At 36.5% G+C, this 12915-nt stretch overlaps 1 pseudogene; it reads left to right on the forward strand.

Moving 5' to 3' along the window:
* The window catches only part of LOC145046618 (glutamate--cysteine ligase, chloroplastic-like), a 38167-nt pseudogene that overhangs the window by 712 nt on the left and 24540 nt on the right, over window positions 1-12915 (forward strand).

Here is a 12915-nt window from a genome sequence, read left to right on the forward strand (position 1 = left end):
TCATGGAAAACAAAGTATATCTCTGGAATCTGGTGGTCAGTTTGAGCTTAGTGGTGCTCCTCTTGAAACTCTCCATCAAAGTTGTGCATAAGTGAATTCACACCTTTACCTAGTTTGTAATCGTAAATTGTAATGGTCAGTTTGTGATATATATTATACATGCATGATCCATGTGGATGTTATTTTACTTTATATGTTAAATTTGTTGCTGAAGAGATGGGAATTAGATTTATAGGAATTGGTTTCTAGCCAAAATCGGAAAGAACATATATACTTATAATTCCTAAGGTAAAAAGAATTAATTTATTTTAATTTCACCCCTGAAGAAAAGAAATAGATATGGTAGGTGGTGACAATAACATTGAATAAATGTTGTTGACTTAGGGAACATATGAGATAATGAAGAATTACATGCCTAAAGTTGGTTCTCTTTGAGTTGACATGATGTTCTGGACATGTACTGTTCAGGTGCATTACATACAACTAATTCTTTGTGACAACCCAACGTTAAATCCGTTATATAATTCTGTTTCTGCTAATGAAATATGTCATTTATAAAAGTTCCGTAATTTGGAGTCGTGAAATAAATGAATATTTAATTATTTATTTATATTTCATGTGATTATCATTTTAGTGAAAATAAATATAACTCGTTAATGTTAGTTCCATTTAACGAAATAAAGTTATATTATTTTTTCTACCACTTAACCCGGGTAAAAAGTTTAAACCCCTTTAAACTTTAGCATCGGGTAGTCGTGTACCGGGTGCAATACCTGAGGCATATAAAAGGAAGTGTAACACCACTTAGCAGCTTTTTACCACTCAAACTCCTCTCTCTCACTACTTTCTCTCTCTAGCTTGTTTTCGGCTCCAAAACTGCAATTTCCAGCTCCCAAACGTAAGATTTTCCTCCCTAACTTGTTCTAAACATGCATTATTGTTATTATAGCTCAAAAATCATATGAATGAGGCATGAACAAGGAGTTTACGGCCTAAGAATCTCCTTAGGCTGTAAACACCCAAAAGTTGCCAAAAGTCCCGATTTTTCTTCTATTAAGCTTAGATACTAGTTAAGGGATTTACCTAGGGTTGTCTAGTCATCAAAACACAAGATTTTAGGGCATAAAAGAGGGTTTACGGCCCAAGCACATTCTTAGGCCGTAAACACCCCTTATCCATGCAAAAATGCCCCAAAAACCCTTCCAAAGCATGTTTAGGCTTGAGATATGATTTAAGGAAATTCCATTTCGAGTTTGGGATCATTAAACATTATGTTTTGAGGGGTAATTTAGAGTTTACGGCCCAAGCATAAGCTTAGACCGTAAAATCCCCCAAACCTCATTAAATGAGGGTTTAAACCCCTTAAATAGCCCTAAACCTTCACTAGAAAATTATTGGGATGAAATAAGGACCTTAACATCAATGATTGGGGAGTGAACAAGAGTTCACGGCCAAGCCATGAGGCTTACGGCCATAAAATCCCAAGGAGTGGCCTTTGGGCCGTAAATTCCAATGGAGTAAGCTCTTGGACCCGCTTAGTACCTCTTTTTGGCCTTGTACAATCCCCGAGAACCACTTTTAACCCATAAGACCTCGAATCGATTTTAGGATATGTAAATGTTTTAATAAAAAGTATAAGTGACTAATTACTTGTAAAACATATATCTCATATGTTAATAGGGTCTTAAAAGGTGTACAAGTCCTTAATTGACACCAAACGCTCAACCGACACTTCCATCCGATTTACTCGATTTTAGGTGAGTTCATATCCCTTAATGAACCTTTCTGATGTTTTCATATGTTTTAGGGGGGGGGGGGGGGATACAAGTCAAATATACATTATTATGGAAGTGAATCACATGTAATTTACTACCCGTAGTTCAAATCACATGTGATTTATCACTATGTATTATAAAAGAACTTTACGTTTTCAAAACTACTTTGGATAAATAAACTATTTTCTAAATGCTTTCTTTGGTCAAGATTTTTATTAAATTACTTTTCTTATGAAATGTATCTACACTAATATATTTATATAAGTAAGACTTGAAGGACTTAGGACCGATAACTCGCCTTATTTCCTGTTCTTGTTTGATTGTGGGCTTAGGGTATTTGTTATCCGTTCGACTGTCGTTGATTTCTTAGTTATATATCATGTATATTGGTGTTAGGTACAAGCATTTTCATCTCATTCGATGCCTATATTATTTAATTGCCAAGAACCATACACACTAAGTTAACTATAATAGGTATAGTTAAGGCCACTACTACTCGTTACCGCTACTACTATACATACTATAATTCATACTATTACAAAACGATACACGAATAAGAGAACACACTATGAACTACATAAAAGACTACTACACTATATTACAAGAGAAAGCACTAATCCGAAAGATAACACACTAACTCTCTACAAAATACTCTACGCGCTACATACTGTGACCAGAGCTTTCCGGAACGAAGGCGACGCTACATGTATAGATCTATACGTGGCAGACACTATTATATCCCGATTGTTAACCTCTGTCCGAGCCAAAATGGCCCAGGGATGGCACTACTTCACTACACTATGTATGACCGGGAAGGTTATGGGATCCTCTATTGTTCACACTATTGGTCACATAAAAGGAATACACGGTATCCACACTAAAATACTAAGACTAAAGTCTAAGTTAATATCCCGAAGAAAATAAGTATCTATTAATAATGGGAGTTTGCACCATTAATACTGACAACAGGCATAACTTTTCCTCTATCTACACTAGATACTGGAGATTTTAGTACGACACTTTTACAACAAACGGTTTTCAATGATAAAAATTACATGCAACTTAGAGTTTTTCACTTGCGATGTATTTTCTAGAAAATATAGGATTTTCTAGGGGTTTTCTACTACTTATAAATGTAAATTGCAGTTTTTCACACTATAAGTTTTAACGCATTTTATACAAAATTTACACTAAATTCTTATGAACTCACCCGCTTTATGCTGATACTCGTTTTCAAAATAATTTGTATCCTCAAGTCAAAGATAGACAGGTACAGGTGCAACATTTTGGAGAAGATGGAGCATTACATAATCCATCTTTTGTTTTTGTATTACTTTTGGTGTCTATTGAAACTTTACAGAGCACACTTGTAATTAAACTCACTATGTAATGAAATGGTTGTATGTTTCTTGTTTTTACTATCATGCAATTGTGATGATACTGTACATGACGTCCTCCACTCCGAAACGTATTCCGCCGTTATCGGTTTTGGGGTGTGACATTCTTGATTTGATTTGATTATTTTTTAATTAAAAGTTAAAATTACACATATGACCTTGGCAGGTTAATCTGGATTTCTCTTCTGATACAGACATAATAAGAATGTTTCATGCTATTCTTGCTTTATAACTTGTGAGTAGACAGTAGATTATGCATGCTTTGTAGTTTTCACTAATTGTGGTTGTGAATTTACATATTGAATGTGAATCACATTGCTACTACACTATTTGCAGATTCATCATTTATAGAAGGAAAGCCAAATGGTCATATCAGCATGAGGAGGTTAGGTTATCTTAAATATATTAATATAATATAATATAATATATGAAATGGAAAGAATTAGAAACTAAGACTGATAAATTGTATTATATAATTGATCAAATCTGGACGAACATTGATAATAATCGTGCTGGAATGTTTCTGTTTCTATTTGATGATTCTTTTGGATAAGTGTTCTTTTCCCCCGCCCACCTTGATTAATTAATAGTATGATGTTGCTTTGGAATGTTAATATTGATACTGATTTGAATATTGATACTCAGTCCTTTGTTTGTAAATTGTAATGTAATGGAATGAATTGGTCAGGTTTGAGCAATATGTGAAATATGCCATGGATGTCCCTATGTATTTTGCGTAGCCCAAGAAAAAGTACATTAACTGTTCTCGATTGTCCTTCAAGGTAGGTGTGACATCCATAAAAATCATGTCAAATTTAAACTTTTTTCAAAACATTTCAAAACCATTAATCATTACAAAACTTATTGTCAAAATAGTATAATATCAGAGTATCCCAGAAACAAGTCATAAACATGCGGAGCTGTATGATCACACCTTCCCTTCCCATGATCATCTGATGTACCTGAAACAAAAAATGAAACTGTAAGCCCAAAGCTTAGTGAGTTCCCCTAAAATACCGATACACTAAAAATAGCACATATACAAATAACAACATGTACTGAGTCCACAATTTTACAGACTGGATTACCCATGGCTCACATTGTGAGTTTGGATTGCCTTCCAGGCCCACAACTCACATCTGGATTGCCTCCGAGCCCACATTACGAGTCTGGTATGCCCTACCCGGCCCTCAGCTCGTATCTGGAATGCTCCTGAGCCTACAGTATGAGTCTGGTATGCCCTACCCGACCCTCAGCTCGTATGTGGAATGCTCCCAAGTACTCAGTATGAGCCAGGCATTCCCTGCCCGACCCTCAACTCATATCCGGAATACTCCCGAGTCCTTTGTATGAGTCTGGCATTCCCCGCCCAACTCTCAGCTCATATCTAGAATACTCTAGGGTTTATTGGCTAATCTCAACCGAACTGATGTGTGTAAAATGCACTAGTTTTAGTCATACTTTTTAAATATAATTTAGACACACAAAGGCAATGGACCTGTCAATTGGTGGTATAATTGAATAACCAGAGTATCGAACTCAGGGAATGAGAATTAAGCTAATTACTAGAATTATCTAAAACAAGTAATGAAAGGGAAAGGTTTCTCTAGTTTTGCAAGACTAGAAACTCAAACAATAAAACTCATGCTAAACAACTATGAGCTAAAGCAAATAAACAATCAACTAAATTTAATAATGGAGAAGACTTCCGTTTAGGTTCAATTCATTTACTATTATGGTTGATTTCATGGAAAGTGCAATGGATTAACTGTTATTGGCTACCGATTAATGTGATTACGTTCACGTTCGCTATTACTAATCCTTAGAAAAAAATCAATTTAAACAGTGGCCAATTGGTTAATCTAACGAGTTCCATAGTTTATTGATTTGGGTTAAGTAAGAATTTTAGTTAGCTAATCAAATTACTAATTCAATTAACCTCTTGTTGATGGTTCGTCACACAAGCTCACACATTAACTTACCTATTTTCTTGTTAACCCTAGTTTCACATTCACTATTCCTAGGCACATAACAATGTTTTCAAATAAATCATATGAGATAAGCAATTAAGAGATGTTTATGTAGCTTAATATACTTGTTAATTAACAGAAAACAGTTGTTGTTAACACATAAGGTTCTTTAACAAGCTTAACAAAACTAAACTCACCGAATTCAATTAATCCAACCATAAAATCAAACCATAGTCATAAATTCTTCAACCCTAAACAGAATAGATGAGTATTAGCTCACAATTACAACAGAAAATAGCTCAAAAACGAACTCTAATAGTTCATACATAGTTCAAACAAAAGATTAAGTAAAGAGTAAACTAAGATTGACTTTGATCTTCTCAAAATTGAAAGCTAGGGTTGTTCCAAGAGTTCCAGAGCTCCGGCTACACCTTTTAGTTGCAAATTAATCTCCAAGGATTCCAGAGAAGGGTTTAGTTTCGGGCTTATGTGTTCTATTTATAGATTTATGAAAATAGAGTCTACTCACCGAGTCCAATAACCGACTCGCCGAGTCCCTCATTAAATACCTTGTATGGTAAGGACTTCAATTTGCTTCGCGAATGTTCGTCTCTACTCATCGAGTAGGCACCCAACTCGCTGAGTAGGTATGGTTTTTGACACTTTTTCTTCTTTCTTCAATTCCCGAGCTTCCAATTGCTATTCCCGCTTCCTTTTGCTCCCGAGCACATCTTTTAGGCTGAAAAAACAATTTAAACATAATTAAGTACCTTTTGTCCATAAATTGAAATAAATTAGCCAAAAAGTATTAAAATTCTATACAAAATATATAGCCAATCATGCACATATCAAAATACCACACACTTGACTTTTGCTTGCCCGCAAAGCAAAACTGAATTATAAATATACTAGCATCACATAAAACAATCCCAATCAAACCCAACCATTACGCCAAGACCGCAAGTCATGCATTTGTGTCGAAAAATTTTCATAAGGACCCCCTCAATTCTAAATACTAACAATCCTCATAAACACTTGCCCACTTCTTTTGAACAATGCTCATTTTATGCATTCCTCCGAATCATCCGCAGAAAACTTCGTAACCTCAAGGTAATTTTGGTCAAGCTACCCAAGCATACATAATCTAGAAAATTACAACTTTTTGATACCACTATGGAGCTTTTTGGAATTCTTCACTTCTTTGATGATTTGATCTTGATATCTTTGAATTCACCAACTTTTTAATTTTTGGTATCTTCAACTTTTGAACTTCTTTAGAATTTTGATCTTTTGATCTTCATACTTTGATTGCTCCCAAATTTTTACAGCTTTTCTTGTAATTCTCTCTCTTTTTTTAACATGTATCTCATTTTTTTCACTCAATACCTACATGCTTAAGCAGGGGCGCTCAACTTCAACCTTTATTAGTTAAAGATATTAGTATTCCTGGATACATTTCAAGTACACGATGCTAAACATATTGCGTCCCTCAAACTTAGTGAGGTCGTGTTTTTTTTCACATGATTTCACTAGAATAATGGAGGCCACAAATGCATTATAATGTTTATAGGCTAAACTAAACATTTGGGTTTTCATAAAATCATCAAACACAATACTAGAATGATTTCCTAATTGCTTTACCAAAATTTTCTAAATTAGCCCTAACAATTTTAATGCAAAATTTTTACAATTTAACTAACATAACCAACCCCTACCCCACACTTAATTTATGCAATGTCCCCATTGCATATTATGCATGATAAAGAAAATAACAAGGTGAGCAAGGAACTGGAACAAACTCCCCTGTGATAGTAGTGGCGATGTTGATCTTCTTCATTTAAAGCTCCTTCTTCATTTGACTTTAGACTTGGGAACAACTCATCCATGCCTTGGGTGTCATTCGTCTTGTGTGGTAGAGCTCCAATTATGCAGGAAAAAGTCACGGAAAATGCTCGGTAAATGATCTTTAAAGAATACAACCAATGCCCGTATCGGATGTCATCAAATCATTAGCTTGATAGTAGAATAATGAGAAACTCATCGAGTAGCTATGTAAACTTGCCGAGTTGTAGCATAATTGGCAGAAAAATCAAGAAATTTAACTTGGACTCGTCGAGTCCATAATGTGCACTCGGCGAGTAGACCGCTGTTTGAAAAAAATTGTATTCTGCCCAAGTTCGTTTTTGAGGTATGTGGGTTATATCAAAATGACACTTTCCCTCATTTTTCTTAAGTAAATAAACACTCAATAACTCTTCTCTCAATCAGACTCATAACGTGACTCAAAACTTTGTTTTCTTTCTTGCCTAGACTTGATTTCTTGCTTGGTTAGCCTTGACTCTATAACCTTGCATGCATTCCCTAACCCTCAACTGAAAAAATAAAAAACAAAAACAGAAGTGATAGGTAAAGAAAAACAAATAAATCCTACAAAGGCTTAATTATAAGTTTAAGTATTAAACATAAACACACAAAAGCAAAATAAAAATTGTCTTTAACCAAACCAAGCAAAAAAAAATAATAACTCTATCTTCATCCTCTTCTTCATCTTCTCCACCTCCACTTCCTCCGGCTTGATTTTGGCGTTGACTTTTCCACTCGTCCCAACTTTGCACATATGCGTACCTGGGTCCATCTCTAGACGCAAGATTCAGTTGATTAAACAAAGGAACAAATGACTCATTATGGTATTTCATGCTACTACCGAGATCATCTTGGTACAACTATAGTTCCATGTTATACAAATCCATGGGTATTTCATCATCAATCGGGATTACCGGCGGTTCCTCTTGGACATGTTCTCTACGTGGCCTCACCCGCCAACCCGGCCCCTCGGTTACAAAATTAGGATCTTCATTCGGAATGCCAATGTGACCACCACCATAATCTTCTATGATCTATGCTCTCCTATATAACATGAGACTAAAAGGTGGTATGGGTACCATTGTCAAAAAGTTCCCGGCTCCCCTTTTGAAAATGGCATATGATCTCGCCAAATGGGTCACGAACATGCCTCCATTGATTTTAGAAGTTATTCTTTCCTTGACTTCCCCTTCACCCAAGTATTTTGCCAAGAAATAAGGGATGTTGCAGAATACGTCGGACGTAATAATACTCCATAGGTAAAAAAACATCAAGTGCTGGAACCTTGTCATCATCCTTCCGCATGTTTATGGAACAAGCGATAATGTGATGAATTAAATAGTGGATGGGTGAGCAAATACTCCCTTCTTGAGCGGAGGATGGAATGTACACCCGCTTTGTAATGGTGCTCCACCAATTCGAAGCAACTACACCCTCGGGTAAATCTTTATGGCAATGCGCCAGAAAAGTACCAAATTCTTCAGTAATGACCATAGAGTGGTCATAGATGTCCATCCTCCAGCTTAGTTTGACAATGTTGCATTGTCGAACTTCCCCACCAAGGTAGAAAGTGAGGGCATTGGGATTATAAATGTCATTACCCCCTCGGAAAACAACAGTGGAGAAAAATTCCCAGCAAAGCTCTTGATAAACCAGCTCTTGGATTTGAAAGAGCCAGTTCCACCCGTCGCATGTAATTGACACTCCATTCTGTTGAAAAGTCTTGATCACATATGGGGTCAATTCCTATTCTAGCCCTGCTTGTCCCATCCAACTCCAATCAATCTCATTGGGCACGTAAATATCCTTTTTCTTCAATATTTCCAACTTGTTCTTTGCTTGAACCCGTGTTGATTTGGAAGTTATTTGTGGAAAGTTCAACCACGGGATGTCCCCATGACCGCTTCCAGATAAACTCTAACCCATTCTATACATTTTCTGTAACATAACACAAGAAAAAAAAAACCACAAACACATAGAAACATTAAAATATTAGAAATCTGGGCTCCTACAACATGGACTCGTCGAGTCTATGAACAGACTCAGCGAGTCGAAAGATCTGTGCGAGTCTAAGTTCTGATTTGGAGCAAATCATCCATCAAAACTCCAAATTTGTGCTGGGGGTTTGTTTAGGGATGTCTATCAAGCATTAATTCACAAGAAATTTCAACAAAAACACTTTAATTTGACAAGAAATCGAAACCTAGAATCCAAGTCAAGTCAAAATCGGATTTTGCACAAATTAGGGTCATTATTCTACCAAAGATTGGAACTTTAACAAGATTATAAGTAAAAAAATGTTACCTTTTGATGGGAATTGGAAGAAATCACAAGAAATTGAAGATAGATGCTTGAGAGTAGTGTTGCTCGTCGAGCAGCTGATGGATGATGAATGAAAGTTTGTTTTTTACGTTTAGGGTTAAAACCCTAATTTACATATTGTAAATTTTTTTTTTCTGGTTAAAACATGGACTCGCTGATTAGGGGTACCTACTCGCCGAATAGATGCACGATTTTGCAGAAATGTCACGTTTTCTCAATTGGACTCTCCGAGTAAGAGTATCTACTCACCGAGTTTTTGAATCTGTTTAAAAATTTTGACAAAATTTTGTGTTCTTTAAATTTATGCCACCATACCCCACACTTGAGTCTTGCTTTCCCTCAAGCAATCATTTTAAACAAAGAAGAAGATTGAGAAAAACAAATCCTAAAAAAATGAAAGAAAAAAATGAAAAAGAAAGGTAATAGAAAGCAAACTCTAATAGCGGGTTGCCTCCCGGAGGCGCTTCTTTTTGAGGAGTCATTAGCTGGACTCCTTACCGTTCTATGTTTCAGCGGTTTCTTCTGACGGGAATCCCTTCTTCACTTTGTGAAACTTCCAACTCCTTTTATAAGTTATCATTTTCTTGATATAGTCCTTCTTCAAATTTTCCTTTGCCTTTTTAGGAATGATCGCATTGTATTTACATTTGGTCCCTTTTCCCCTCATTACAATCCTTGTCCTCTATTCTTCTTTTTGTTGTCCCATCCCACCTCCTTTGCTTTTATCTACCTCAACCACACTTCCACTAATCATCCTACCATCAGTTAAGGCCCTTGTTTCCACCTTACTGTCTTCATATACTTGAGAATCCGGTGGTTTCAAAGTAAAAACTTCGAAGGAGGTAAAAAATGAAGCGTGGGGTTTTTTTCTTGTGATTAGCTTATCCCCTTTTTCTTCTTGATTGTTTGTGTGCAATCTAATGGAAGAGTTATGCTCCTTATTTTTCAAAACCGACACGCCCTTTTCATCTTCCAACCATTTCTTATTATCAACTTGAATTGCTTCCTTATATTTTAAATTCTTTTCATTAAAAGTCGAATTTGTTTCTTCAAAGTTACTTCGATATTCATTGTTTTCATTTCCTTCAAGTAGCTTCTCTAATTCTCTTAAGTCTCTTTGAGCATCAAACTGTTCATCTAAAGAGGATGCGGATTGCCTTGAATTATTTTCTTCCCAAAGTGCGAAATCTTTTTCCAGCAATTCATCACCCAATTCTATTGAGGAAGTCTTATCTTCCATTGATTTTTCATGCTCCTTTACTTGATTAGTGACAAAAGTAACCGCATCATCCCTAACCTTAAGTGTAAGTGTCGATTCACGCATATCGTTTATGGCACATGTGGTATTCAAGAATGGTCTTCCAAGGATGATTGGAACATTAGGGTCTTATTCTATTCCAAAGCTCCACATTGCAGATCAAGCTTTCCAAGGCATGTTTATCACGTAGGGTTGCAAACTTTACGTGCATGCAAGGTTCTAAAGGCTTAGAATGTCAAATCCAAGCTTATAATAGGGTTTAACTCAAAAGGAAAGGTTCATACTTGCTAAAGTTGGAGACTTTATAGCTACAGAGACCAAGACAAGCTCAGATCTGAAGTTGTAACTTTAGATCCTAGCTCACACTAAAAAATGGTTAAGATATATACTAGAAAATCCCTAATCGTCAAAATAAAGATATCTAGAAAGAGGGAAGGTCAAGGTAATGACTTGTTACCTTCAAACCGATGCCAATAAGTACAAGAGTCATATCCACCAGCCCCTCTATACATTGATCCTCTTGTATTCGAACTTGCCGATTTCATCCATCCTAATGACTTGTCCTTCCTGAACTCGAGAAGTCATTAAATCCCCAGTTGACTCGTCGAGTTTCCCTGCAACTCGCCGATTTCATGCATCCTAATGACTTGTCGAGTCCATGCAGAAATCCTTACATGACAATCTTCATCGGACACACCGAATTGGCCATGAAACTCGTCGAGTCCCTTAAGTCCTTTCTCCATTTAGATGCTTTTTAAGCCACTCCAAAACTCCATATTGTAGATAAAGCTTCCCAAGGCATGTTTATCACGTAAATTTGAAAACTTTACGTGTATATACGGGTCTAAAGGCTTAGCATGTCAAATCCAAGCTTATAATGGGGTTTAACTCAGAAGGGAAGGTTCATACTTGCTAAAGCTGATGAATTTATAGGTATAGAGACCAAGATAAGCTCAGAACTGAAGTTGCAACTTCTGATCCTAGGTCACACTCGAAAGTGGTTAAGATATATACTAGAAAAGCCCAAATCTTCAACATAAAGAGATCTAGAAAAAGGGAAGGTCAACGTAATGATCAGTTACCTTCAAACCGATGCCAATAAGTAGTAGAGTTAGATTCACCAGCCCCTCTATACACAGGTCCTCTTATACTCCGAGTCTTCTTCTTCCAAATCAATTTCCAAGTTTAAAAATCATACAAAATGGAGCACACACACGAATTAGGGTTTCTGGACTCACAAGGGGCTGTAAGGGGAGGCTAAGGGGGCAAAGGATTCCTTAAATAGGGTGCAAAACCCCAAAAATTAGGGTTTTATCCTTCAGTTCCAACTAGTCGAGTCGTGTCCTCTGACTCATCGGGTTGTTCACTTAAACATGTGGCCAAAACATTCCTACTCGACGAGTTTGGACAAACAACTTGTCGAGTAGACCTTTCAATATGAAAAATAAAGCTGTGAAATTAAAACCTGAGAGTCGGGGCATTACAGTAGGCTGAATAATAAATTTGAAAAATATATTTTATATATGTAATGTAATTTACTTATTTGTTTGTGTGTGTTGCATGGATTGCATGCAGGACTTCCTGGCAGGAAAATTTGCTCCAATTCTAGGAGAATATCCAACTTTGAATGATTGGGAGAATCACCTCTCAACGATATTTCCTGAGGTACATTTGATGTGAAAATTCATAAGCACTAGTTAATCCTACTAACATGACTAATTATTTCCTAAGGCAGTGTACCATGTTTAAATACCCACGTATCCTGCACATGTTTGGCCCAATCAATCCTCGGGTTGGAATACCAAACACGTCAGGTCCAATAAATCATAGGGTCTGGTCATCCTCGGGATGGAATACCCTAGATCAGAATACCACTATATACGAAACTCCTGTATAAACTCATAACTTGAGGTTCATGGACCTAACCTTGTATTTAGCACCAAAATCTTCTGATTTCTAGCATCTGATTACAACTTGCCCGAACCTCAAAAATGTGTCCATTCCAAAAGTGCTCCAACAGAAGAAATGATCTACTAAGATCACTAAGCCCACAGCCTATGACTGGAATACCCTTTCAAGGTCCTCATCATAGGTCTGGATTGCCTCTGAGCCTACAACATGAGTCTGGTATGCCTTACCTAGCCCTCAGCTCAAGGCTGGAATGCTCCTGATAAACTATCACCATTTTCCAAAAGAAAAGGCCTAACCAATTTCCTTCACAACACCGACCAGCACCACGATGCTGAAATCCCACCATGCACGATTCACATATAGAACAAGTTTCTACTTAATAAATATCTTACAAAACTATGGTTGTACATGAACCTAGA

This window comes from Lactuca saligna, chromosome 5 (genome assembly GCF_052625555.1).
Source record: "Lactuca saligna cultivar CGN05327 chromosome 5, ASM5262555v1, whole genome shotgun sequence".
Taxonomy (NCBI): Eukaryota; Viridiplantae; Streptophyta; class Magnoliopsida; order Asterales; family Asteraceae; genus Lactuca; species Lactuca saligna.